This window comes from Manis pentadactyla, chromosome 2 (genome assembly GCF_030020395.1).
Source record: "Manis pentadactyla isolate mManPen7 chromosome 2, mManPen7.hap1, whole genome shotgun sequence".
Lineage (NCBI taxonomy): Eukaryota > Metazoa > Chordata > Mammalia > Pholidota > Manidae > Manis > Manis pentadactyla.
In genome coordinates this window covers 166190242-166215266 of record NC_080020.1, presented here as the reverse complement: position 1 = coordinate 166215266, position 25025 = coordinate 166190242, and positions in this window count along the sequence as shown.

The window sequence follows — 25025 nt, the reverse complement described above, 5'->3', positions numbered from 1 at the left end:
ATTTCCTATGTAATGTGAATACTCTTATGTCACTCCTCAGATTGTATAGTCCTGGGCATACTTACTTTGACCCTAAGATAACAGTGATTTTTAGCAAGACTCTTTTTGAGAATCTTTTTCCTGATCTCTCTGTTTAAGCTGTCTGGTTCTCTTGGTATCACACGATGTTCAAGGCTCTGCTATTGCTGGCTGATTACTTATTGTTTTTGACAATGACGTGAGGCATAAGTTGCTCCAAAGTCTGAGCCAATTAAATATTAAATGCATAGTTTTTAAGGCTCATATTTGAGGTTTAGTCTGACACCAGATGCACTCTTCTTAGCTGTCATTTTCCCTTTTCTTTTTGTAAACTATCTATCCTACAATCTAACTTGTTTTCATGGAGCTTCCAGAACCTTCTTAATTACTTACCATAAAACTCTTTGTTTATATAGTTGCTTTATGATCAAATTTCCCCATGCTCTCTTCTAAATAAAATCAGTTACTTTGTGGAGCACTTTGGAGATCTTTGTTCTTATTGCCTGCCTCTCCCATGTAAAAAATTTATAAGTCTCTACTCCAAAGCAGGGCACATGTACATGACCAGTGACCCACTTATTTCAGATTGAAACCCCTGCTCTATAAGTAGGATACTTAGTATGAGCAGTAACCTTTGGTCTTCTAGGTTTCATCTCCTGGCATGGAACCACTGCCTAATAAGCAATGCAGGTTGAGGAAAATCAAAGTCCTAGTACTTGCTACTTCTGTTTTAAATGGGGGCTGAGTGAATGAGAAAGGAAAAGGAACCTGTAACCTGTCAGCCACACTCACCTAGAATTTAGCCTCTGCAACATGGAGGTAGGGTGGGCAAGAATGAGAAAAGCTGGTAGTTTGGCCTTCCAATAGAGGTACTGTAGCCCTTGACTGGGAACTGAGAATAGAGGAAGCTGCATCTTCTTTTCCACACATGCCTAGAGGGGAACTTACATGCTGGACCACAGAAGGAATGAGAGAGGAATGAGTAGTGGTCAGGTGCCATGGACTCTTGCTCTTCCTATTGAGATCTTATTACATTTTCTCCATTATATGTTTATATATGTACAATTCCTGTATATATGTACTTTCAGTAGCTTGATTATTTCACTTGAGATCTGTTCTGCAGACACCTCACACCCCCATATTCTGCCTAGTGAATCCTCAGTCAGTAGTGGATTGCTTTCTAGTGCTTGTTTTAAGCCTAAGTACCAAAATTTTCATTAAAATTAGTTCATGAATCCCTAACTATGCAGAAACATAAGAATTACTTTTCTACAATTCCATACAGTTAACCCTATTTATCCATTAAATCTAAAATCAAGTGTCATTTTCTTCACAGAAGGCCCTCCTGATTTCCCAGGACTGGTTAAATTGCTAGTATATGTACTTTTAGTGCTATGACAGTGATTGATTTTTCATTTTTAGGTCACTGTTACTTAATATATTCACCCTTCACTAAATTAAAACTTCCTTAAAGGTAAGATCTGTGGATTTTCATTCTGCTTGGTTTTAGTTTTGATTTTTTTAAATGATGGTACTGTGCTATCAACTAACACACACAGAGAACAATAGCTAGTGTCACAACATCCCAATAAATATTTACTGAAAGAGTAAGTGTAGAAAATACGAGACAGCAACTCTCTGTTGCAGTTATTTAGAACTAAACCTATAGGGTAATTTTTTATCTTCATATTCAAAGTCTGTTCAACCAGTCCTAAGATTGGAAAAAGGTTTATAGAGAGGGTATATAAAGAGATCTCTCTCTCTCTCTCTCTCTTTTTATCTGTCACTCTCTCACTTTCACCCTCACTTTCTCATCTGCATTTATGTGTGTTTTTGCATTTGTGTTTATGTGTTTGGTTTTAAAGAAAGTGGATACTTAGCATAAACTTTCTTTCCTTTGAGACACAAGAACACAAAGTTAATAATCTGAATCAGATCTAAGATCCTTTAAGAAAGATCACTATTTTCAAAGAACAGAGAGACTTATTTTCATTTTGCTCACATCTGTGGTCTTCAATTTGGGATTAATAGGAGCTATACTATTTGTGTGCAGTTAGAATAAGGAAGGAGGAGGGTGAATGTCACATCAAGGCTTTCTCAGACTGCCCAATTTTGGGTCTATGATTTCCCATTCAAGGATTATTGAAATTGTGTGTGTGTGTGTGTGTGTGTGTGTGTGTGTGTGTGTGTCTGTGTATGTGATGTAGCTTTTAAGTTCATTGGAGAGAAAAAAATGAAAAAACATGATTGTGAATTATCAGTCAGCATAGTTTCAATCAATCAGAATAGAGATGATGTGAAGCATCACTTGTGAAGCATATATGAATTTGATTGGCTAAGTATATATTTTTGTGGACATGCTAATTTTTTAGCACAATTTGTAAGATACCCTATCTAAGTCAAGAAAGAGGTGGCTTAGCTTTTTAGATCAAAAGCAGTGCTTCATGATTGAAGTTCATTTCAATATCTTTTACATAATCAGTATGAGTTTTATTGTTTTCAACATACATACCCTATCATTCATTAAACAACAGTTGTTTGTTTTGCTATAATTTCTTTTTCCTTTTAAATTGCCCGAAATCATCTTTCCAGAGTGTGCTTATTTCATATTCCTTTTTTCTTAAAACACTTTTTCTCTACAATCTATATTGGATGAAGTCCATCTATTACTTTACATGAAAGTAGGTTTTATTAATATAAAAGTGCTAGCTGTTATCACTTAACATTGAAAAGAACAGAAAATCAACAGAGATGAGAAATGGGGTGCTGGCGTTGAATATTTATGCTGTGATTCTGTATCTCTCCAATTAAGAAAACCACACTGAGGAATAGAATAAAAATTAACAAGCAGATTGTTATTTCTTCTCAGTTGGAGCCTTTTTTTTCTCTTAGAGGGCAATCATTGCTACTTCCTATAAAAGATCCTTCTGTTAGGAAAAAAAAGGGAATTGATTTTCCTTTTATTCCCTATGAAATATAAAGGCATGCAGAAAAAAGCACAATTAAGATGAGTACAATCCCTGAATTATTTTATAGTAGTAATAACCTAAAATTGTTATTAATTGAATGCAAAGTATGTTGAAATATGTTTTCATGTTAGTTTTAGCATCTTAAAATTAGCTAACAATCCATGAAATCAGACCATAGAAATTTATTATGGAGACAAATTATAGTTATTCATTGTCTCTACTAAATGCAGGATCATACGTCTGTGAATTTCCTTCTCATAATCAAGAGAAATTGTCTTCATAGCATTATATGAAAGAACATGGCTAAATCTCAAGTCTATTCTTGCTAACTTGATAATTTAAACCTAAAGGTTTTTCATTCTCTTCTCTTTTTAGTCATTATTTAATGAAAATAACCTCAGAGAGACATCTTATCAGCAATCCTTAATTGCTTTAAAATTTACAGGGATACATGTAGACCATCTAGCTCGAAAGAATTAATAAATTTCTGGGAATAGCATAATTACTAATGGCATATATTTTCTTTAAAACCTGTAATGTATTGAAAAATACACATGCAAGGCAAATATTTATTAAAATGCAAACAATAGTTAATACAATTCAGATCAAATATCGTATCATACCATGTTTAGAAATTATATATGTCAAAAGTTGCAGTTTAACTGCACAGTTTATTTATTTCCTATCAGAATCAACTGGGAATTTTTCTAAACATTTAGACTTGTAATCTCTGCCTGGAGATTGTGAATCACTGCAATTGGTATGAATCATCATTTTTATTTTTAGGAAGAATTTCATAGATCACTTCCATTCTAGATAACATAGAGTATTTTTTTCTCTGTTTCTCCCTATTTCATATAACTATAAGCCCTGAAAATGGTGTAAACAACAATTGAAGTACCCGAAATGTGGTAAGAACTGGTTTGGGACCCTGGCACTAGAGGAATAGTACAATAGTAGTATCTTATATCCACTCCACCCAACAAAGAATGGCCACTCAGACCCAGCATTTCCTGATTTCCAACCAAACAACAGGAGAAACTTTAGGTACATTTATTACCACCATGGACTGAATGTAAATCACTCTGATAACATTAGATGAGCCTCATACCAAGTAAGGCAGATAGACTGGAAGCCTTGCCAAAATAAGCACTCCATTCTCTGCCAGGCCTGGGATCCCTTTTCCACCAAAAGAACTGAGATGGCTAGGCAGAACTACCAGGAGTAGTAGTAGAACTACCAGGACTACTAGAGCAAATGGCCTGGTGCAGGATGCCTCTATATACTCATGGGTCTAAGGCTTTCTGCCTATCCTCAAATAATAAATAAAGATAAATAGGAAGAACTTGAATAAAAAAAAAGAAACACAATCGTAGCAAACAGAGTGATTGGGTGGAATCGATAAAATGGCATAACCATCACAAGTGGCCCAGTCTTGGAAGACTCTTAGTCCATTGGCTGAAAATTTCCTGTCCATTTGGAGACACTGGGGCAGGCAGGGTCACTGGTAGGGGGCTCCTGTCACACTCCTGCTACACTCCTCCTTCACCAACTCATCCAGCCTTAGGTTACCTCTTATTTTTCAGGATGCACTCTGCTGTCACCTATCATACTATGAATCAAGAAGGTCACAACTTGAATGGAATAAAAGTCAATTGATTAAGAAACTAAAGTGAACCAGATATTTGAATTACATGACAAAGATGTTAAAGCAACTGTTACAAATATTCAACTAGTAAATACAAATTTCATTTAAACAAAGAAAATCTAAGCAAAGAAATAGAATTTGTAGACATAAATAAATTATAGACCTGAAGAATATAATAATAAAACATAAAGGAAAATAAATTTGTCTGGACAGGTTAAATAATAAAGTGGAGACTACAAAGGACAGAATCAGTGAGCTCAAGGACAGAATATAAAATTAATCCAATCTGGAAAACAGAGAAAATAAGTTGAAAAAAAAAAATGAACAGCATTCTGGTTTCTAGATTCAATTGTATGGAGTTTGGAAGTTGCCACTCTGTCTAATAAGTAAAAAGCGGAACAGACAAAAAAAATCAACAAATTCTTCTTAGTTACGTAGCATAGGTGAGGACACAAGGCAAATTGCTGTCCCCTAGGCTGAAGATAGATAGGTGAAAACAAGACATAATGGATTACTAGAGCAGAGAATCACAAATAAAAATAGCCCTGAGAACCAGTGCCAGTGTAGGAAACCTGAACTATAACTGACAACTTGCTGGAGGATCAATGTGAAAAACATAGATTAAAAACTCCAGAAGTGGAGGCGGAGCCAACATGGCGGCGTGAGTAGGACAGTGGGAATCTCCTCCCAAAAACATATATACTTTTGAAAATACAACAAACACAACTAGCCCTAAAAGAGAGACCAGAAGACGCAGGACAGTGGCCAGACTGCAGCTACATCAGCGAGAACCCAGCGACTGGTGAAAGGGGTAAGATACAAGCCCCGGCCCGGCGGGACCCGAGCGCCTCTCCCCCCAGCTCCCGGCGGGAGGAGAGGAGTCGGAGCGGGAGGGAGACGGAGCACAGGACTGCTGAACACCCAGCCCCAGCCATCCGGGCCAGAGCGCAGACACAGTACGTGCCCAGGGGGCCCTGGATACTGGGGGAACAGGGAGTAAGACCTCTGAGCGGGTGCCGAAGCTGATGCCCCTGTGACAAAGAAAAGCGGGGGCTTTTTGAAAGTCTTAAAGGGACAGGGACTTAACAGCTTGACGGAAACAACCCAGGTCACAGTACAGCAGCTGGAAATTACAGGGAAAACCGGGTGCACTAACCCCCTGGGCAACAGCTCTGAGACACCTCACGGAGGTAAACAGTCAAGCAGCCCCCCCATCCACTACCCCACTGGGCGCTGCGAAAGCAGAGAAGCAGCCTGAGACAAATTCCACCCACAGAAAGGGAAATTTCTCCCTTCCGGCCAGGCAAGACACAAAGACCCACTCTACACGCAATTACCCAACACAAGCCACTAGGGGGTCGCAGTTGTCCCAGTAAAGAAAGGCCAGTAGCAAGTGAAAATTTTGGCCCTCCCAGATGACAGTCAATAGCACCTGTCAACATGAAAAGGCAAAAAAATATGATCCAGACAAGACTAACCCAGACAGCTTCGGCATCTGCTACATCTTCCCCTGAGAAGGAATCTGGGGAGATAGATTTAGCCAGTCTTCCTGAAAAAGAATTCAAAACAACAGTCATAACCATGCTGATGGACTTGAAGAGAAATATGCAAGAACCAAGGAAGGAGTATTCAGAAATAAAACAAGCTCTGGAAGGACTTCAAAACAGAATGGACGAGATGCAAGAGACCATTAATGGACTAGAAAACAGAGAACAGGAACGCAGAGAAGCTGATGCAGAGAGAGATAAAAGGATCTCCAGGAATGAAAGAATTTTAAGAGAGCTGAGTGACCAAACGAAAAGGAACAATATAAGAATTATAGGTATTCCAGAAGAAGTAGAGAGAGAAAAGGGGATAGAAAATGTCTTTGAAGAAATAATTGCCGAAAACTTCCCCAAACTAGGGGAAGAAATGGCGTCTCAGACCACAGAGCTACAAAGAACTCCCATGACAAGGGATCCAAAGAGGGCAACACCAAGACACATAATAATTAAAATGGCAAAGATCAAAGACAAGGACAAAGTATTACAGGCAGCCAGAGAGAAAAAAAAGGTTACCTACAAAGGAAAACCCATCAGGCTATCATCAGACTTCTCAACAGAAACCCTACAGGCCAGAAGAGAATGGCATGATATACTTAATGCAATGAAACAGAAGGGCCTCGAACCAAGACTACTGTATCCAGCACGATTATCATTTAAATATGAAGAAGGGATTAAACAATTCCCAGACAAGCAAAAGTTGAGGGAATTTGCCTCCCACAAACCACCTATACAGGGCATCCTACAGGGACAGCTCTAGATGGGAGCACTCCTAAAAAGAGCACAGAACAAAACACCCAAAATATGAAGAAGGGAGGAGGAGGAATAAGAAGGGAGAGAAATAAAGAATCATCAGACTGTGTTTATAATAGCTCAACAAGCGACTTAAGTTAGACAGTAAGATAGTAAAGAAGCTAACCCTAAACTTTTGGTAACCACAAACTTAAAGCCTGCAATGGCAATAAATTCATACCTTTCAATAATCACCATAAATGTAAATGGACTGAATGCAACAATCAAAAGACACAGAGTAATAGAATGGATAAAAAAGCAAGATCCACCCATATGCTGCTTACAAGAGACTCACCTCAAACCCAAAGACGCGCACAGACTTAAAGTCAAGGGATGGCAAAAGATATTTCAAGCAAACAACAGAGAGAAGAAAGCAGGTGTTGCAATTCTGGTATCAGAAAAAACAGACTTCAAAATAAAGAAAGTTACAAAAGACAAAGAAGGACATTACATAATGATAAAGGGCTCAGTCCAACAAGAGGATATAACCATTATAAATATATATGCACCCAATACAGGAGCACCAACATACCTGAAACAAATATTAATAGAACTAAAGGAGGAAATAGAATGCAATACATTCATTCTGGGAGATTTCAACACACCACTCACTCCAAAGGAGAGATCCACCAGACAGAAAATAAGTAAGGACACAGAGGCACTGAACAACACACTAGAACAGATGGACCTAATAGACATCTACAGAACTCTACATCCAAAAGCAACAGGATAAACATTCTTCTCAAGTGCACATGGAACATTCTCCAGAATAGACCACATACTAGGACACAAAAAGAGCCTCAGTAAATTCCAAAAGATTGAAACCCTACCAACCAACTTTTCAGACCACAAAGGCATTAAACTAGAAATAAACTGTTCAAAGAAAGCAAAAAAGCTCACAAACACATGGAGGCTAAACAACACGCTCCTTAAAAATCAATGGATCAATGACCAAATCAAAATGGAGATCCAGAAATATATGGAAACAAATGACAACAACAACACTAAGCCCCAACTTCTGTGGGACACAGCAAAAGCAGTCTTAAGAGGAAAGTATATAGCAATCCAAGCATATTTAAAAAAGGAAGAGCAATCCCAAATGAACGGTCTAATGTCACAACTATCGAAATTGGAAAAAGAAGAACAAATGAGACCTAAGGTCAGCAGAAGGAGGGACATAATAAAGATCAGAGAAGAAATAAATAAAATTGAGAAGAATAAAACAATAGCAAAAATGAATGAAACCAAGAGCTGGTTCTTCGAGAAAATAAACAAAATAGATAAGCCTCTAGCCAGACTTATTAAGAGGAAAAGAGAGTCAACACAAATCAACAGTATCAGAAACGAGAAAGGAAAAATCACGACGGACCCCGCAGAAATACAAAGAATTATTAGAGACTACTATGAAAACCTATATGCTAACAAGCTGGGAAACCTAGGAGAAATGGACAACTTCCTAGAAAAATACAACCTTCCAAGACTGACCCAAAAAGAAACAGAAAATCTAAACAGACCAATTACCAGCAACGAAATTGAAGCGGCAATCAAAAAACTACCAAAGAACAAAACCCCCGGGCCAGATGGATTTACCTCGGAATTTTATCAGACATACAGGGAAGACATAATACCCATTCTCCTTAAAGTTTTCCAAAAAATAGAAGAGGAGGGGATACTCCCAAACTCATTCTATGAAGCTAACATCACCCTAATACCAAAACCAGGCAAAGACACCACCAAAAAAGAAAACTACAGACCAATATCCCTGATGAACGTAGACGCAAAAATACTCAACAAAATTTTATCAAACCGAATTCAAAAATACATCAAAACCATCGTACACCATGACCAAGTGGGATTCATCCCAGGGATGCAAGGATGGCACAACATTCGAAAGTCCATCAATATCATCCACCACATGAACAAAAAGAAAGACAAAAACCACATGATCATCTCCATAGATGCTGAAAAAGCATTTGACAAAGTTCAACATCCATTCATAATAAAAACTCTCAGCAAAATGGGAATAGAGGGCAAGTACCTCAACATAATAAAGGCCATCTATGAAAAACCCACAGCCAACATTATATTGAATAGCGAGAAGCTGAAAGCATTTCCGCTGAGATAGGGAACTAGACAGGGATGCCCACTCTCCCCACTGTTATTTAACATAGTACTGGAGGTCCTAGCCACGGCAATCAGACAAAACAAAAAAATACAAAGAATCCAGATTGGCAAAGAAGAAGTTAAACTGGCACTATTTGCAGATGACATGATACTGTACATAAAAAACCCTAAAGACTCCGCCCCAGAACTTCTAGAACTGATATCGGAATACAGCAAAGTTGCAGGATACAAAATCAACACACAGAAATCTGTGGCTTTCCTATATACCAACAATGAACCAACAGAAAGAGAAATCAGGAAAACAACTCCATTCACAATTGCATCAAAAAAAATAAAATACCTAGGAATAAACCTAACCAAAGAAGTGAAAGACTTATATTCTGAAAACTACAAGTCACTCTTAAAAGAAATTAAAGGGGACACTAACAGATGGAAATGCATCCCATGCTTATGGCTAGGAAGAATTAATATTGTCAAAATGGCCATCTTGCCCAAAGCAATATACAGACTTGATGCAATCCCTATGAAACTACCAGCAACATTCTTCAATGAACTGGAACAAATAATTCAAAAATTCATATGGAACCACCAAAGACCCCAAATAGCCAAAGCAATCCTGAGAAAGAAGAATAAAGTAGGGGGGTTCTCACTCCCCAACTTCAAGCTCTATTATAAAGGCATAGTAATCAAGACAATTTGGTTCTGGCACAAGAACAGAGCCACAGACCAATGGAACAGACTAGACAATCCAGATATTAACCCAGACATATATGGTCAATTAATATTTGATAAAGGAGCCATGGACATACAATGGCGAAATGACAGTCTCTTCAACAGATGGTGCTGGCAAAACTGGACAGCTACATGTAGGAGAATGAAACTGGACCATTGTCTAACCCCATATACAAAAGTAAACTCAAAATGGATCAAAGACCTGAATGTAAGTCATGAAACCATTAAACTCTTGGAAGAAAACATAGGCAAAAACCTCTTAGACATAAACATGAGTGACATCTTCTTGAACATATCGCCCTGGGCAAGGAAAACAACAGCAAAAATGAGTAAGTGGGACTATATTAAGCTGAAAAGCTTCTGTACAGCAAAAGACACCATCAATAGAACAAAAAGGAACCCTACAGTATGGGAGAATATATTTGAAAATGACACATCCGATAAAGGCTTGACATCCAGAATATATAAAGAGCTCACATGCCTCAACAAACAAAAAACAAATAACCCAATTAAAAAATGGGCAAAGGAACTGAACAGACGGTTCTCCAAAAAGAGAAATACAGATGGCCAACAGACACATGAAAAGATGCTCCACATCGCTAATTATCAGAGAAATGCAAATTAAAACTACAATGAGGTATCACCTCACACCAGTAAGGATGGCTGCCATCCAAAAGACAAACAACAACAAATGTTGGCGAGGCTGTGGAGAAAGGGGAACCCTCCTACACTGCTGGTGGGAATGTAAACTTGTTCAACCACTGTGGAAAGCAGTATGGAGGTACATCAAAATGCTCAAAACAGACATACCATTTGACCCAGGAATTGCACTCCTAGGAATTTACCCTAAGAATGCAGCAATCAAGTATGAGAAAGACCAATGTACCCCTATGTTTATCGCAGCACTATTTACAATAGCCAAGAATTGGAAACAACGTAAATGTCCATTGGTAGATGAATGGGTAAAGAAGAGGTGGTACATATACACAATGGAATACTACTCAGCCATAAGAAGAGGCCAAATCCTACCATTTGCAGCAACATGGATGGAGCTGGAGGGTATTATGCTCAGTGAAACAAGCCAAGCAGGGAAAGAGAAATACCAAATGATTTCACTCATCTGTGGAATATAAGAACAAAGGAAAATCTGAAGGAACAAAACAGCAACAGAATCACAGAACTCAAGAATGGACTAACAGGTACCAAAGGGAAAGGGACTGGGGAGGATGGGTGGGTAGGGAGGGACAAGGGGGGGCAGAAAAAGAGGGGTATTAAGATTAGCATCCATAGCGGGGTGGGAGAAAGGGGAGGGCTGTACAACACAGAGAAGACAAGTAGTGATTCTACAACAGTTTGCTACGCTGATGGACAGTGACTGTAAAGGAGTATATAGGGGGGACCTGGTATAGGGGAGAGCCTAGTAAACCAAGTATTTGTCATGTAAGTGTAGATAAATGCTTAAAAAAAAAAAAAAAAAAGCAGTTCTATGTGGTGACCTGTAATGAGTTCTACACAATTATATAAAGGACATATAAAAGTGTAGGCAAAGGGTCTGTTTGTGTTTATACAGAGGATCAAAGCCTAATTTGGCTACCCCGAAAATGAACTAAGATACGATATGAAAAAGAACTTCCAACATCAGCACTCTCGGGAAGACTCATGACAGAAGATGATCAGCAAAAAAAAAAACTCCAACAAAGATCCACGCACTGCCACAGCTGTAGATGCACTCATCCCACCAGTTCCTGGACTTGCCATGGGAATGATGAAGGAGATATCTAAGCTGGCCTGTGCATACAGTAAAACAAAAAATTGGACTGGATCTATACTGTTGGAACTCAACCAAGAATTAGGAGAAGTGCAAATTGTAGCACTCCAAAATCTTACAACCACAAACTATTTATTGTTAAAAGAACATATGGGATATGAACAGTCCCCAGGAATGGGTTGTTCTAGTTTATCTGAATTCTCTCAGACTGTTTAAGTTCATTCGGACAATATCCACCATATCATAGATAAGTTTTCACAAATGCCTAAGGTGCCTAACTGGTTTTCTTGGTTTCACTGGAGATGGCTGGTAATTACAGGTATGCTTTGGTTAGGTAACTATATTCCTATTATGTTAATGTGTGTGCACAATTTAATTAGTAGTTTAAAACCTATCCATGCTGAAGTTACTCTACAAGAAGTTATGTCAAAGAAATAATCAATCTTCCCAGGTTTTCTTCTGCCTTCTACTTCTATAGCTTTTCTTCTTCCTACCTAATCACAACCTTTAAATAGAACTCGTGCCACATGTCGAATTTACCGAGTATCATAATTCTTCCAAGTGGTAAAGACACCTCATGACAAATGCTGGGCATAGAAGCCACAGGGCATAAATACGCAAAGAAGTAAAAAGCTAACCTTTTCAAACAATAAAGCTTCTCTCTCACTTACCAACTTAACATTTCCCTGTATGGCCCCGGAAGATGACTGGTTAGCCAGAGATGGGTAAGATTCCTCAAGGGAGGAACAACCTAAGACAGGCACAGTCACAGGGGGCCATCTGGTGAGAAAATGGGGAGCAGCAGAGGTGAGGCTTAGAACCTCCCCCCTCATGTTCTGAGAGAAATCTTCTGCATACATGGATGTTTATTGCCCTCGTCTAGCTCGGATTAACACATAGTGTACAGGCACACACCTGATCATCTACATTTGCTCTCTTGCAACACTAAACTCTGTTTTCTACCTTTATCTCATATCTACCTACCACTTCAGCATTTTATTAAAAATAATAACAATAGAGAAATGTGGTATCCACATATAAATCAAGTTTAAAAATCAAATGAATATTCATATTTGAACTGACTGTGTATAATTCATAATGCATGAACAAAACCGAAAGCTTCTGTGGTGACTGCCCTTGCACTGTTCACCATGTAACTTATTCACTATGTAAGAATTTGTACTCCGTGTAAGAATTTGTTCGTTATGCATCAGAAGATTGGAGACTGACGAAAATTAGGCTTGGGGTGGATTAATGATTGGGCATTGAGTATTGACCCCCCTATACAGAAATTTATTGTTGTTCACAACTATTTGATCAATAAATATGAGAGATGCCCTCACAAAATATGTGTATATATATATATATATATATATATATATAAACACACTTCCAATTGTAAAATAAATAAGTAACCGGGATGTAATGTATAGCATAAGGAATATAGTCAAAATATTGTAACAACTTGGTATGGTGATAGCTGGTACCTAGAATTATCATGTATATAAATGTTGAATCACTGTGTTGTACACCTGAAACTAATGTAATGTAATACTGTTGTCAACTACCCTTCAATAAAAAAAAAATAAAAAAAATAAAAAAAGAAATCAGTTGGCAAATGCTATGTGAAAAAAGGGTATAAATATTACTACTTTAATATTGATATGGAAAAACATTTACCAAATACATTAAACTCTAAAGAGTATTTTGGCTAATAACACAGAGCTAATATCAAAATGTTAATTAGTCCATAATTAGTCCAAATTTGTAAGGTCTACAAACTTTTATTGGGTAAATAACTAGAGAAGGAAAATAGTAACATAGTAAGGTGGACCAGTCATGAAGTGAGGGCACTACGGCTCAGTAAATGACTCAGAGTCAGCTGGCCATACGGATGTTATCCTGCACTCAGAAGGCCTAGCTTTGTAACCAACAGCTATTTGTTCTTGGATAAGCTGCTTCTCTTCAATTCAAAGTCTTGCTCTAGAAAGTAGGGATCCTGCCACCTTATTTTACAAGGTTGCTAGGAGGGTTTCAGGAGTTACTGTGTCCCCAAAATGCTCAGAGAAACACTTGTGCAATGGAATGATTTGTTCTTTAACTTGAATTTATTTTGCAATAGTAAATAAAACCCAATGTGAGTTTTCACAGGCTCTGAAAAAAAAAAAAAAAAAGAAAAAAAACTCCAGAAGTACCCAGTCCTTGTGGGGGTGGGTTGTTGGCAGGTCACAATACTGTGAGATTTACCTCTGTGAGCTTGATCAGTTTACCATAGTGAATATCAGAGAGAAATGCTTCTTGGGAGGGGAGGAGAAAAGAAAAATCTTGAAATGACCAGAGCACACTTTACTAACAACACTTTATAAAACTTGCATGCACATAAATTTGCCAGAATATCACATAATAGTAAAATCAGTGTTTTGAATCTAAATCTCAATTTTAGTCTCCATGTTGTTTCAACCCCTTACAGTATAACCTTGGTAAAACTTCAAGTTTACTAATTTCTGTGTTATTTACTACAGGGAATTTTTACTATTAAAATTGTTATTTACTATTTACTGCTATGAATGTGTACATGTCAGAGGGGATGTAGCTCCCAGGGGAAGGGTGTTCCTGACCTGAGACAAATCCCTCATGAAACCAGTGAAACCAAAATGAGTCAATGGAAAGAGTAGTTTGGGAGAAAGACTTTTTATTACTCACAGCTTGCTTGAATTTGCTAACTAGGCCTGGCCCCATCCATCTCCTCTGGCTGCAGCCCTTGCTCTGTCCCCATGGCATGCTCTCTACTCCCCACCCACATCTTCTGGGAGGAGCTCATTTGGCAGGTCCTTGGTGACTGGCAGATGCCATACCAATTATGTACCAGGAATGGAGGGGAGGAGAGAATGGCTGTCATCTTTCCACCCCTTGCTTGGGAGACTGTGGGAAGCTGCAATGGTAAACACCTATTGATATGTACATGGAGTAAGGCCAGATAGGAGATGCTGGAAATTTTGCAGTATACACCACAAGATTACACATTCACATGCACACAGACATGAAGACTATTTACTTCAGAGCTGGCATTATAAAGCAGTCAGGAAAGGATGTCCATTTTAATAAATTGTACTGTGACCATTAATGTTCCATATGAACCAATGAAACTAATGGAACCAAAACCTCAATGCCTTAAATTACAAAGACTTATTTCTTATTACATTACATATCCATTGGAAACAACGTGGCTCAAATGCCATTTTAGGAAATGCAATTTAAAATAAATATGTCTGTATGTTCCAGTTATTTGTGAACAGAATGAAACTGTTAAAAAGAAAAATAAAACAGTATAAATAGATAAACAGAAAGAGTAGGACATTATTAGATGGTATGTTATGTATTCAGGAAGGCCATTTGAGGATGCACAGGCCCAAATCAAGGATTGCTTCCAATGGAGCTTTGTTGACAGGAAATATTTCTCCATTTGTGATTTTTGGTGGTGATGATACCTTCCATAGAGTAGTACATACAGAAGGCAGGCAGAAAAATATATGGGGATATATGATGGCAGATAATATATGGTATCAGAAAGAGGAAGCAAAACCTGCAAAGGCTGGAAGGTGCTTATTTTGTTTGCGGATTATCAAGAAAGCCAGTGTGGCTAAAACTAAGTTAAGAAGATAAAGAATGGGTAGGAAAAGAGGTCATAAAAGAGTCAAGGACCAAATAATAGGGTTTTATGCATTGGCATTTCCTCAAAAGATTAGAGTTTCACTTTCTTTCTAAATGTGATGGGAATTTATGAAAATTTTTGAAATTTTTGAAAAATTTCTCTGGTTCTTACCTACAGAATAATTTCTATTTTCTCTCTGTGAGTAATTTTCATGCTGAATGGAACATTGGACTCTCTTATTGTCCAGGTCTTTCAGTCAAATGCGAATTTTCATTTTAATGCCTCCAACCCCCTACCACTGGAGAAAAGTGTATAGAAAACAATATTGGTTCTGTGAAGAAAATGGCAATATTTACAGTTGCTTGAATCAAATCTGTGAAACTCATTTCACACATTTACAAGCTTTCTAATTGGGTTGATTCACAAATTCCAGGAAAAATTGGTTATCCTTTGAATAGCACCTGGAATATAGAGAGGATAATAACCTGTTGAATGTGCCTACTTGTTAATGGCTAATTTGGTAAAGTCTAGTAATCTTGAAACAGCACCCATCTCTGATGATTTAAATTGTAGATGACATACCTAAATTTTAATTACAATCAAAGTTTAAAGCCAAAGGACAGTAGGTAGAGTGGAATATCCCTGAGGTGATTAAAGACTGCTTTCCAATTTATTAAATTTAGCTAAGAAATTAGAGCATTTTGTTGTCTTGTCTTTTCCATTACTCACAGCTCATGTTACAAGGAGTCCTGTAACACTCTGGCAATATAAGAAAAGCAGGTATGCACAGATAGTTAAGGTTTGAGAACTTGGTTCTGGATTTTCCAAAAGGTGTCCTGGAGTTTGATTTATGCCCATTCACCTGAACTTATTATACTAGTATCATGAGTATACAGAAGCCACTTTTATCCAGTACTATGTTTTTAAGTAAATATTTGTTCATTATGCAAACATATTGAATTCTTGTGAATATACTAGATTTGTTTTCTTTCTATAAATGTCACTAATATTTCTGCTGATCCTAGGTCTTAATACTGAATTTTTCAGGTCTTAATACTGAAAGTATGACTAAGCATAATTATTTTTGTATACTTCATCTACTGCATGATATTTTCATCTATTATTATGGGTACTGGAATTTTAAAAATTTAAGCTAGAAGCTTCCTTTTTAAAATGTGAAGTGACTATTATGAAAAGATTCACCTGTTAAGTTTTAAATAACTTGAAATATATTTACTCCAATTTATGAATTTTCCTGAATAATATATTTTATAATCTGTGGGTAAACTAGCTGAAGCAAAAATGCACTGTTTTGATTTTAGGAAAAAAATGACAATCAAGAATCAACTTGCACATACTTTATCATTGATGTATTTACTATTGTGTTTAGAGCAGTTACTTACTGTATAATACCCACATATTTTGAATGAATTGAAATAGGTACAAGAGTTCAAAAACAAATTAAGACTTCTCCATAAATTGAATTTGATGCTTAATCCCAATGAAAGAAAGAAGAAAGAAAAAGATTATTTTGTCTGCCTTTGTATAACAATTATTAAGGACAAGAAGCATCTGACATTAACATTGAAAATATGTGCTAAATACATATAAAAGTGCTTTGATTTGCAAAGAAACTTTCCCACAAATAACCCAAACAAATTTATTTTACAAAATTCACTTTAGCAAAGATTTACTGGGTGTGTTTGCATTGTGCTAGTTGCCACATGAAATACAAAAATAGTGAAATAGCATTTTTGCCCTCACAAAGTTTAGAATAAAATTGGGGAGAAATTATATATACATGTGAAATAGTTACCAAACCAAGGTAGTATTAGATTAAATATCAGATGATAGAGGATGTGAGGATTGATAGCAAAATGAGGGTGAAATGAGATCAATTATAATAAAGAAGTCAAGCAATTGCATGGAAGTGGTAAGGGAGAGAGAGACCTTTTATTCTCTCTGTTTAAAGCCATCATCACAATAGAAAGAAAGATGACTGGCTTTCAAATCATAGTTTCCCCACCTTCAATGTGGGTGACATTCATCTTTATGCAACTCAGTTTCATCACATAAAAATCAAGGATGGGAAACCTATACAGCAGGGTCATGAAAAAAAATAATGTAGGTAAATGAGCTGCAATATCATAGGAAATAAGATACTCTGGGAACAACTATTCTCCTGAGAAGTTCAAAAATATATTTAACTTACATGCCTATCTATTTCTTTATAAAAAGACACTTCAGCAAAAGTAAAACTTTTATCATTCATCCATTTTCCTATCTTGGGACACAAAATAAACATTTTTCTATTAGGGGGTTAACTGTTGTGGGAAAGGCAGACTCAAGAGTAGTAGGATTTAAACAGATACACATGAATTGAAGGGAGGTAAGTACCAGAGGTGTAGACTGAATGGCAACTTTCTGGAAAGATTCCAGTGTATCAGTTAAAGTACTTCAAGAACTTTGCTGTTCCAAGTATTTAGCAGTCATCCAGGAGGTACGTGTGATATTGCACATGTCTTAATACAAAAATGAGCCACTCAAAACAAGAATATAAAAACAGCTGAGCGAGTGTATATCAGGAAAACCTGTTACCATGCTGTTGAGTGTCTAGTTAGTTGATTGATTTTCAATAGCTGCAACTCAGTTGCTGAGAAGGAATAGCCAATAAAAAATAAAGCCTCAATTGTATCAAAGCTGTTTGTTAGATATAATAATACACAGGCAAAGGTTTTGCACTGAGAATAAGTTTCAGATAAAGTTGCTTAAAGCCAGGCTTCAAGGATAATTCTGGATCTTTAGGTAAAGATACAGAATAGAACCAAATTCAGACTTATAGCAAATATTATTCAATGTTTGAATATAGCTATTGATACAATGTTTTTTCAAGATTCAAAGGTGGGGCTTAATTAGTAATTGTAACAGGACAATGTACAGATAATAGTACCATTTCCTTAAACCAGTATGTATGGAACTTCTACCAAAATCCTGCTTGATCAGGTCCCAGACCTGGGATGTAGTTGAGTTTGCTCCCTGTGGAATAAGGCCACAAGGACTGTCCCAATACTCAGACTGATTATTAGGAACAGACAAATGATAGACTAGTTTACAGGATTATGAGATTTCATTTAACATGTACAAATGTACAGGTACTTTAAAAAAAGATGGCGATTTTATTTCAACGAAACAAATTTTAGCTTTGTATTAGAACTGAGGGTCACAGTTTGTATTGGAGCTCAGATTAAAATATATTTCTGTGCTTTGCCCTGTGTAAAAATACGCTTGTCTATATCAAAGCAAGCATAAAAGGCATGCTGCAAAACCTGATTTTGTTTTTCGCTGATAGCAGAGAAGGATCACTTTAACAGATAAGAAATACTTTTTTTATTCTGATCTCTGAAAGTCAGATGTCACCATACTGTGAGAAATGGCCTTTATGAAGTTTTTGATTTTAAAATCCTGCAGTACTCCAATAGTTAGTATGTCAAACTCATTTGGGAATCAAATTATAGGTTTTACCAGACAGGGGTTAAAAAACATAAGTAAACCATTTAAAAATGCAGGAATGTGACATATTCAAGATGGTGGTATGAGAGGTGAGACAGAAAACTCCTCCCAAAACCACAGATAGTGTGAAAATATAGTTAATACAACTAACCCTAAAATAGCAACAGGAAAGAAGGCTGAATCAGACTGCATAAAGACCTCACCAACAGAGCAGAGCAGACCTCAGGAAACAGGGTAACATACCAAAGCCTTGATATGGCGGGACCCAAGCCCTTCCCCCACCCAAGCTCACTGGCGGGAGGAAGAGAAATGGAGCGGGGAGGTAGTGGAAGACTGGGACTGCTGACACCTAGCCCTGGAGTTCTGCTTTGTGAGCAGAAACCTACATTGTGTGGTACTCTGGAGGATGGGGAGCTGGGACAGATGGAGTGCTTGAGAGACAGATCTGGCCATTTGTGGAGGAGGAGATCCACATGGGCCACTCTGGGACGACAGAAAGGCAGGTGGTCTGAGAGGCTTCCTAGTAGTGAGAGGGCTGCTGAAGGGGCTGGGTTTGCATGGAGCTTGCTGCACAGGAGAAGGGATAGGGGGACAAGGTTGTCAGGGTGTACTCCACCCAGCAGATTGGGAACTTTGAGGAGCTTCAGGCACTCCATCCCTCTGGCTGGCTACTCAGCTACGAGGTCCCCCACAGTGGTATGCAGCCTGCTGAACCTACCTCCTGGCCTGACAGCATTGATTCACAAACTGGCAGTCACTGTGCTGGCGTCAGGTCAGTGAGAGGGAGGCCCCACCTACAACAGCTAGAGATGCAAAGCACAGAGGCTTACACCTGTGTGCTCGGCCCACTGCCTCTGATACTGGAGACAGGCATGGCAGATGGAAATAAGGAAACAGATATTTCCTCCCCCCAGGCACCAGTTCCACTCCCCTACAACACCCAACCTCACTCTAGGGGCTGAGCAGCTCCAGCAAGTGGAGCTTCTGGGCACTACTGGGCACTGCACAGAAATATGAAACATCAGAAGAACATAGTTCAGACCAAAATCTCACAAACCCCAGATAAATGGCAAAATGAACTCACCAATCTTGATGAAAGAGAGTTCAAAATAAAAATCATAAACACGCTTATGGGGGTACAGAAAAATATTCAAGAACTCAGGAATGAATTTAAGATGGAGATTCAGTTATTAAGAAATTCCATATCTGAAATGAAACACACAATGAAGGGATTTAAAAGGAGATTAGATATAGAAGAGACAGTAAATGGAATAGAAATACAAAGAAGCTGAGGCACAGAGAGAAAAAAGAATATCTAAGAATGTAAGAATATTGAGAGAACTGTGTGACCAATCCAAACAGAACAATATTCACATTATAGGGGTACCAGAAGAAGAGAGAGAAAAAGGGATATAAAGTGTGACTAAGGAGGTAATTGAAAACTTCCCCAATATGGGGAAGGAGATAGTCTCTCAGGCCCTGGAGGTTCAGATTTCCCAACACAAGGGACCCAAGGAAGACAACACCAAGACATATAATAATTAAAGTGGGAAAGATCAAGGATAAAGACAGAATTTTAAAAGCAGCTATAGAGAGAAAAAAGATCACATAGAAAGGAAAACCCATCAGGCTATCATCAGATTTCTCAACAGAAACCTTACAGGTCAGAAGAGAATGGCATGATATATTTAATGCAATGAAGCAGACAGGCCTCGAACCAAGAATACTCTACCAGGCAAGGTTATCATTTAAATTTGAAGGAGGGATTAAACAATTTGGAGATAAGCAAGAGCTGAGATAATTTACCACCCACAAACCACCTCCACAGTGCATTTTGGAGGTACTCCTATAGATGGAAGTATTCCTAAGGCTAAATAGATGTTACCCAAGGGATAGAAAAAGAGTACAGAATACGATTTATGACATACAAAGAATGGAGGAGGAAGTTAGAGGAGGAAAAGAAAAAGAATCTTTAGGTTGTGTTTGTAAAAGCATATGAAGTGAGTCAAATCAGACTGTTAGATAGTAAGGGAATTACCCTTGAACCTTGGGGACCATGAATCTAAAGCCTGCAATGGCAATAAGTACATACCTATCGATAATCACCCTAAGTGTAAATGGTCTGAATGCACCAATCAAAAGACATAGTCACTGAAAGGATAAAAAAACAAGACCCATCTATATACTACCTACAAGAGACTCACTTTAAACCTGAAGACATACACAGACTGAAAAGTAAAGGGATGGAAAAAGATATATCATGCAACTAATAGGGAGAGAAAAGCAGGACCTGCAGTACTTGTATCAGAGAAAATAGACTTCAAAACAAAGAAAGTCATAAGAGACAAAGAAGGACATTACATAATGAAAATGGGTCACTTCAACAAGGGAATATAACTATCATAAATATCTATAAACCCAACACAGGATCACCTACATATGTGAAACAAATACTAACAGAATTAAAGGGGGAAATAGAATGCAATGCATTTATTTTAGGAGACTTCAACACACCACTCACTCCAAAGGAGAGATTAACCAGACAGAAATTAAGTAAAGAGACAGAGGCACTGAACAATGTATTAGAACAGATGGACCTAACAGACATCAACAGAACACTCTATCTAAAAGCAACAGGATACACATTCTTCACAATTGTACATGGAACATTTTCAAGAATAGATCATATACTAAGCCACAAAAAGAACCTTAGTAAATTCAAAAAGATTGAAATTGTACCAATCAACTTCTCAGATCACAAAGGTATGAAAGTAGAAATAAATTATACAAAAAAAATGAAAAAGCCCATGAATACGTGGAGGCTTAATAACATGCTACTAAGTAATGAATAGAACAATGACCAAATAAAAACAGAGATCAAGCAATATATGGAGACAAATGACAACAATAATTCAACAATGCAAAATCTGTGGGACACAGCAAAGGCTATGCTAAGCAGGAAATATGTTGCAATACAGGCCTACCTCAGGAAAGAAGCACAATCCAAAATGAATGGTCTAAACTCAAATTAATCACACTAGAAAAGGAAGAATAAGTAAGGCCCAAAGTCAGTAGAAGGAGTGGCATACTAAAGATTAAAGCAGAAATAAATAAAATTGACAAGAAAAAAACAGTAGAAAAAAAAAATCAATGAAAGCAGGAGATGGTTCTTTGAGAAAATAAACAATAGATAACCTCCTAGCCAGACTTATCAAGAAAAAAAGAGTCTACACACATAAACAGAGTCAGAAATGAAAAAAGATAAATCACTATGGACATTACAGAAATACAAAGAATTATGAGAGAATACTACAAAAAATTGTATGGTAAAAAACTGGGTAACTGAGAAACAATGGACAACTTTCTAGAAAAATACAACCTTCCAAGGCTGACCCAGGAAGAAACAGAAAATCTGAATAGACCAATTACCAGCAAAGAAATTGAACTGGCAATAAAAAAACTACCTAAGAACAAAACCCCTGGATCAGATGGTTTCATTGCTGAATTTTATCAAACATTTACTGAAGACCTAGTACCCATCCTTCTTAAAGTTTTATAAAAAGTAGAATTGGAGGGAATACTCCCAAACTCATTCTATGAGGCCAACATCACTCTAACACCAAAACCAGGGAAAGACACCACAAAAAAAGAAAATTACAGAACAATATCCCTGAAGAACATACATACAAAAATACTCAACAAAATATTAGCAAATGTAATTCAAAAATACATGAATAAGATCATTAATCATGATCAAGTGGCATTCATCCAAGGGTGCAAGGATGGTACAATATTCAAAAATCCATCAACATCATCCACTACATCAACAAAAATAAGGACAAAAATCACATCATCATCTCCATAGATTCTGAAAAAGCATTTGACAAAATTCAACATCCATTCATGATAAAAACTCTCAACAAAATGGGTATAGAGGGCAAGTACCTCAACATAATAAAGGCCATATATGAAAAACCCACAGCCAACATAACGTTTAACATCAAGAAGCTGAAAGCTTTTCCTTTAAGATCAAGAACAAGGCAAGGACGCCCACTCTCTCCACTTTTATTCAACATAGTTCAAGTGGTCCTAGTCATGGCAATCAGACAACACCAAGAAATAAAAGGCATCAACATTGTCAAACTGCCCCTGTTTGCAGATGATGTGATATAGTACATAAAAAACCCTAAAGAATCCACTCCAAAACTACTAGATCTAATATCTGAATTCAGTAAAGTTTCAGGATACAAAATTAATACACAGAAATCTCTTGCATTCCTATACACTAACAATGAACTAGCAGAAAGAGAAATCAGGAAAACAATTCCATTCATAATTGCATCAAAAAAATAAAATACCCAGAAAAAAACCTAACCAAGAAAGTGAAAGACTTATACTCTGAAAACTACAAGACACTCATGAGAGTAATTAAAGAAGAAACCCATAAATGGAAACACATCCCGTGCTCATGGATAGGAACAATTAATATTGTCAAAACAGCCATCCTGCCTAAGGCAATCTACAGATACAATGCAATCCCTATTGAAATACCTACAGCCATCATCTACGAAGTGAAAAAAATGGTTCTAAAATTCATATGGAACTACAAAAGACCCTGAATAACCAAAGCAATCCTGAGAAGGAAGAACAAAGTGGGGGGAATTACAGTCCCTGACTTCAAGCTCTACTACAAAGCCACAGTAATTAAGACAATTTGGTACTGGAACAAGAACACATCCATAGTCCAGTGGAACAGATTAAAGAGCCCAGATATAAACCCAAGCATATATGGTCAATTAATATATCTAAAGGAGCCATGTATATACAATGGGGAAATGACAGCCTCTTCAACAGCTGATGTTGGCATAACTTAACAACTACATGTTAGAGAATGAAACTAGATTATTGTCTAACCCCATACACAAATGTAAACTAAAAGTTGATTGAAGACCTGAATGTAAACATAAAAGTCTTAGAAACAAACATAGACAAAAATCTCTTGGACATAAACATGAGCAACTTCTTTATGAACATATTTCCTGGTCAAGAGAAACAAAAGCAAAAATGAACAAGTGGGATTACCTCAAACTAAAAAACTTCTGTACAGCAAAGGACACTATCAGTAGAATAAAAACATCCTACAATATGGGAGAATATATTCATAAATGACATATCCAATAAGGGGTTGAAATCCAAGTTATATGAAGAGCTGGAGCACCTCAACAAACAAAAAGCAAGTAAGCCAATTAGAAAATGGGCAGAGGAGCTGAACAGACAGTTTTCCAAAGAAGAAATTCATATGGCCAACAGGCACATAAAAAGATGCTCCACATCACTAATCATCAGAGAAATGCAAATTAAAACCACAATGAGATATCACTTCACACCAGTTAGGATGGCCACCATCCAAAAGACAAACAACAACAAATGTTGGCTAGGATGTGGAGAAAGGGGAACCCTCCTACACTGCTGATGGGAATGTAAATTAGTTCAACCATTGTGGAAAGCAGTATGGAGGTTCCTCAAAAAACTAAAAACAGAAATACCATTTGATCCAGGAATTCCATTCCTAAGAATTTACCCTAAGAATGCAAGAGCCCAGTTTGAAAAAGACATATGCACCCCTGTGTTTATCGCAGCACTATTTACAATAGCCAAGAAATGGAAGCAACCTAAGTGTCCATCAATAGATGAATGGATAAAGAAGATGTGGTACATATACACAATGGAATATTATTCGACCATAAGAAGAAAATAAATCCTACCATTTGCAACAGCATAGATGGAGATAGAGGGTATTATGCTCAGTGAAATAAGCCAGGCAGAGAAAGACAAGTACCAAATGATTTCACTCATCTGTAGTGTATAAGAACAAAGGAAAAACTGAAGGAACAAAACAGCAGCAGACTCACAGAACCCAAGAATGGACTAACAGTTGCCAAAGGGAAAGGGACTGGGGATGATGGGTGGGAAGGGAGGGATAAGAGAGAAAAAGGGGTATTATGATTAGCACACATAATGTAGGGGTGGGCACGGGGAAGGCAGTATAACACAGAGAAGAGAAGTAGTGATTCTATAGCATCTTACTCCGCTTGAAGGACAGTGACTATAATGGGGTATGTGGTGGGGACTTGATAATAAGGGGAGTCTAGTAACCATAATGTTACTAATGTAACTGTACATTAGTAACACCGAAAAAAAAGTTAAAAAATAAAAATAAAAATAATGCAGGAATGTGAAATAAGCAGGGAGCATGAAGAGAGTAAGAATG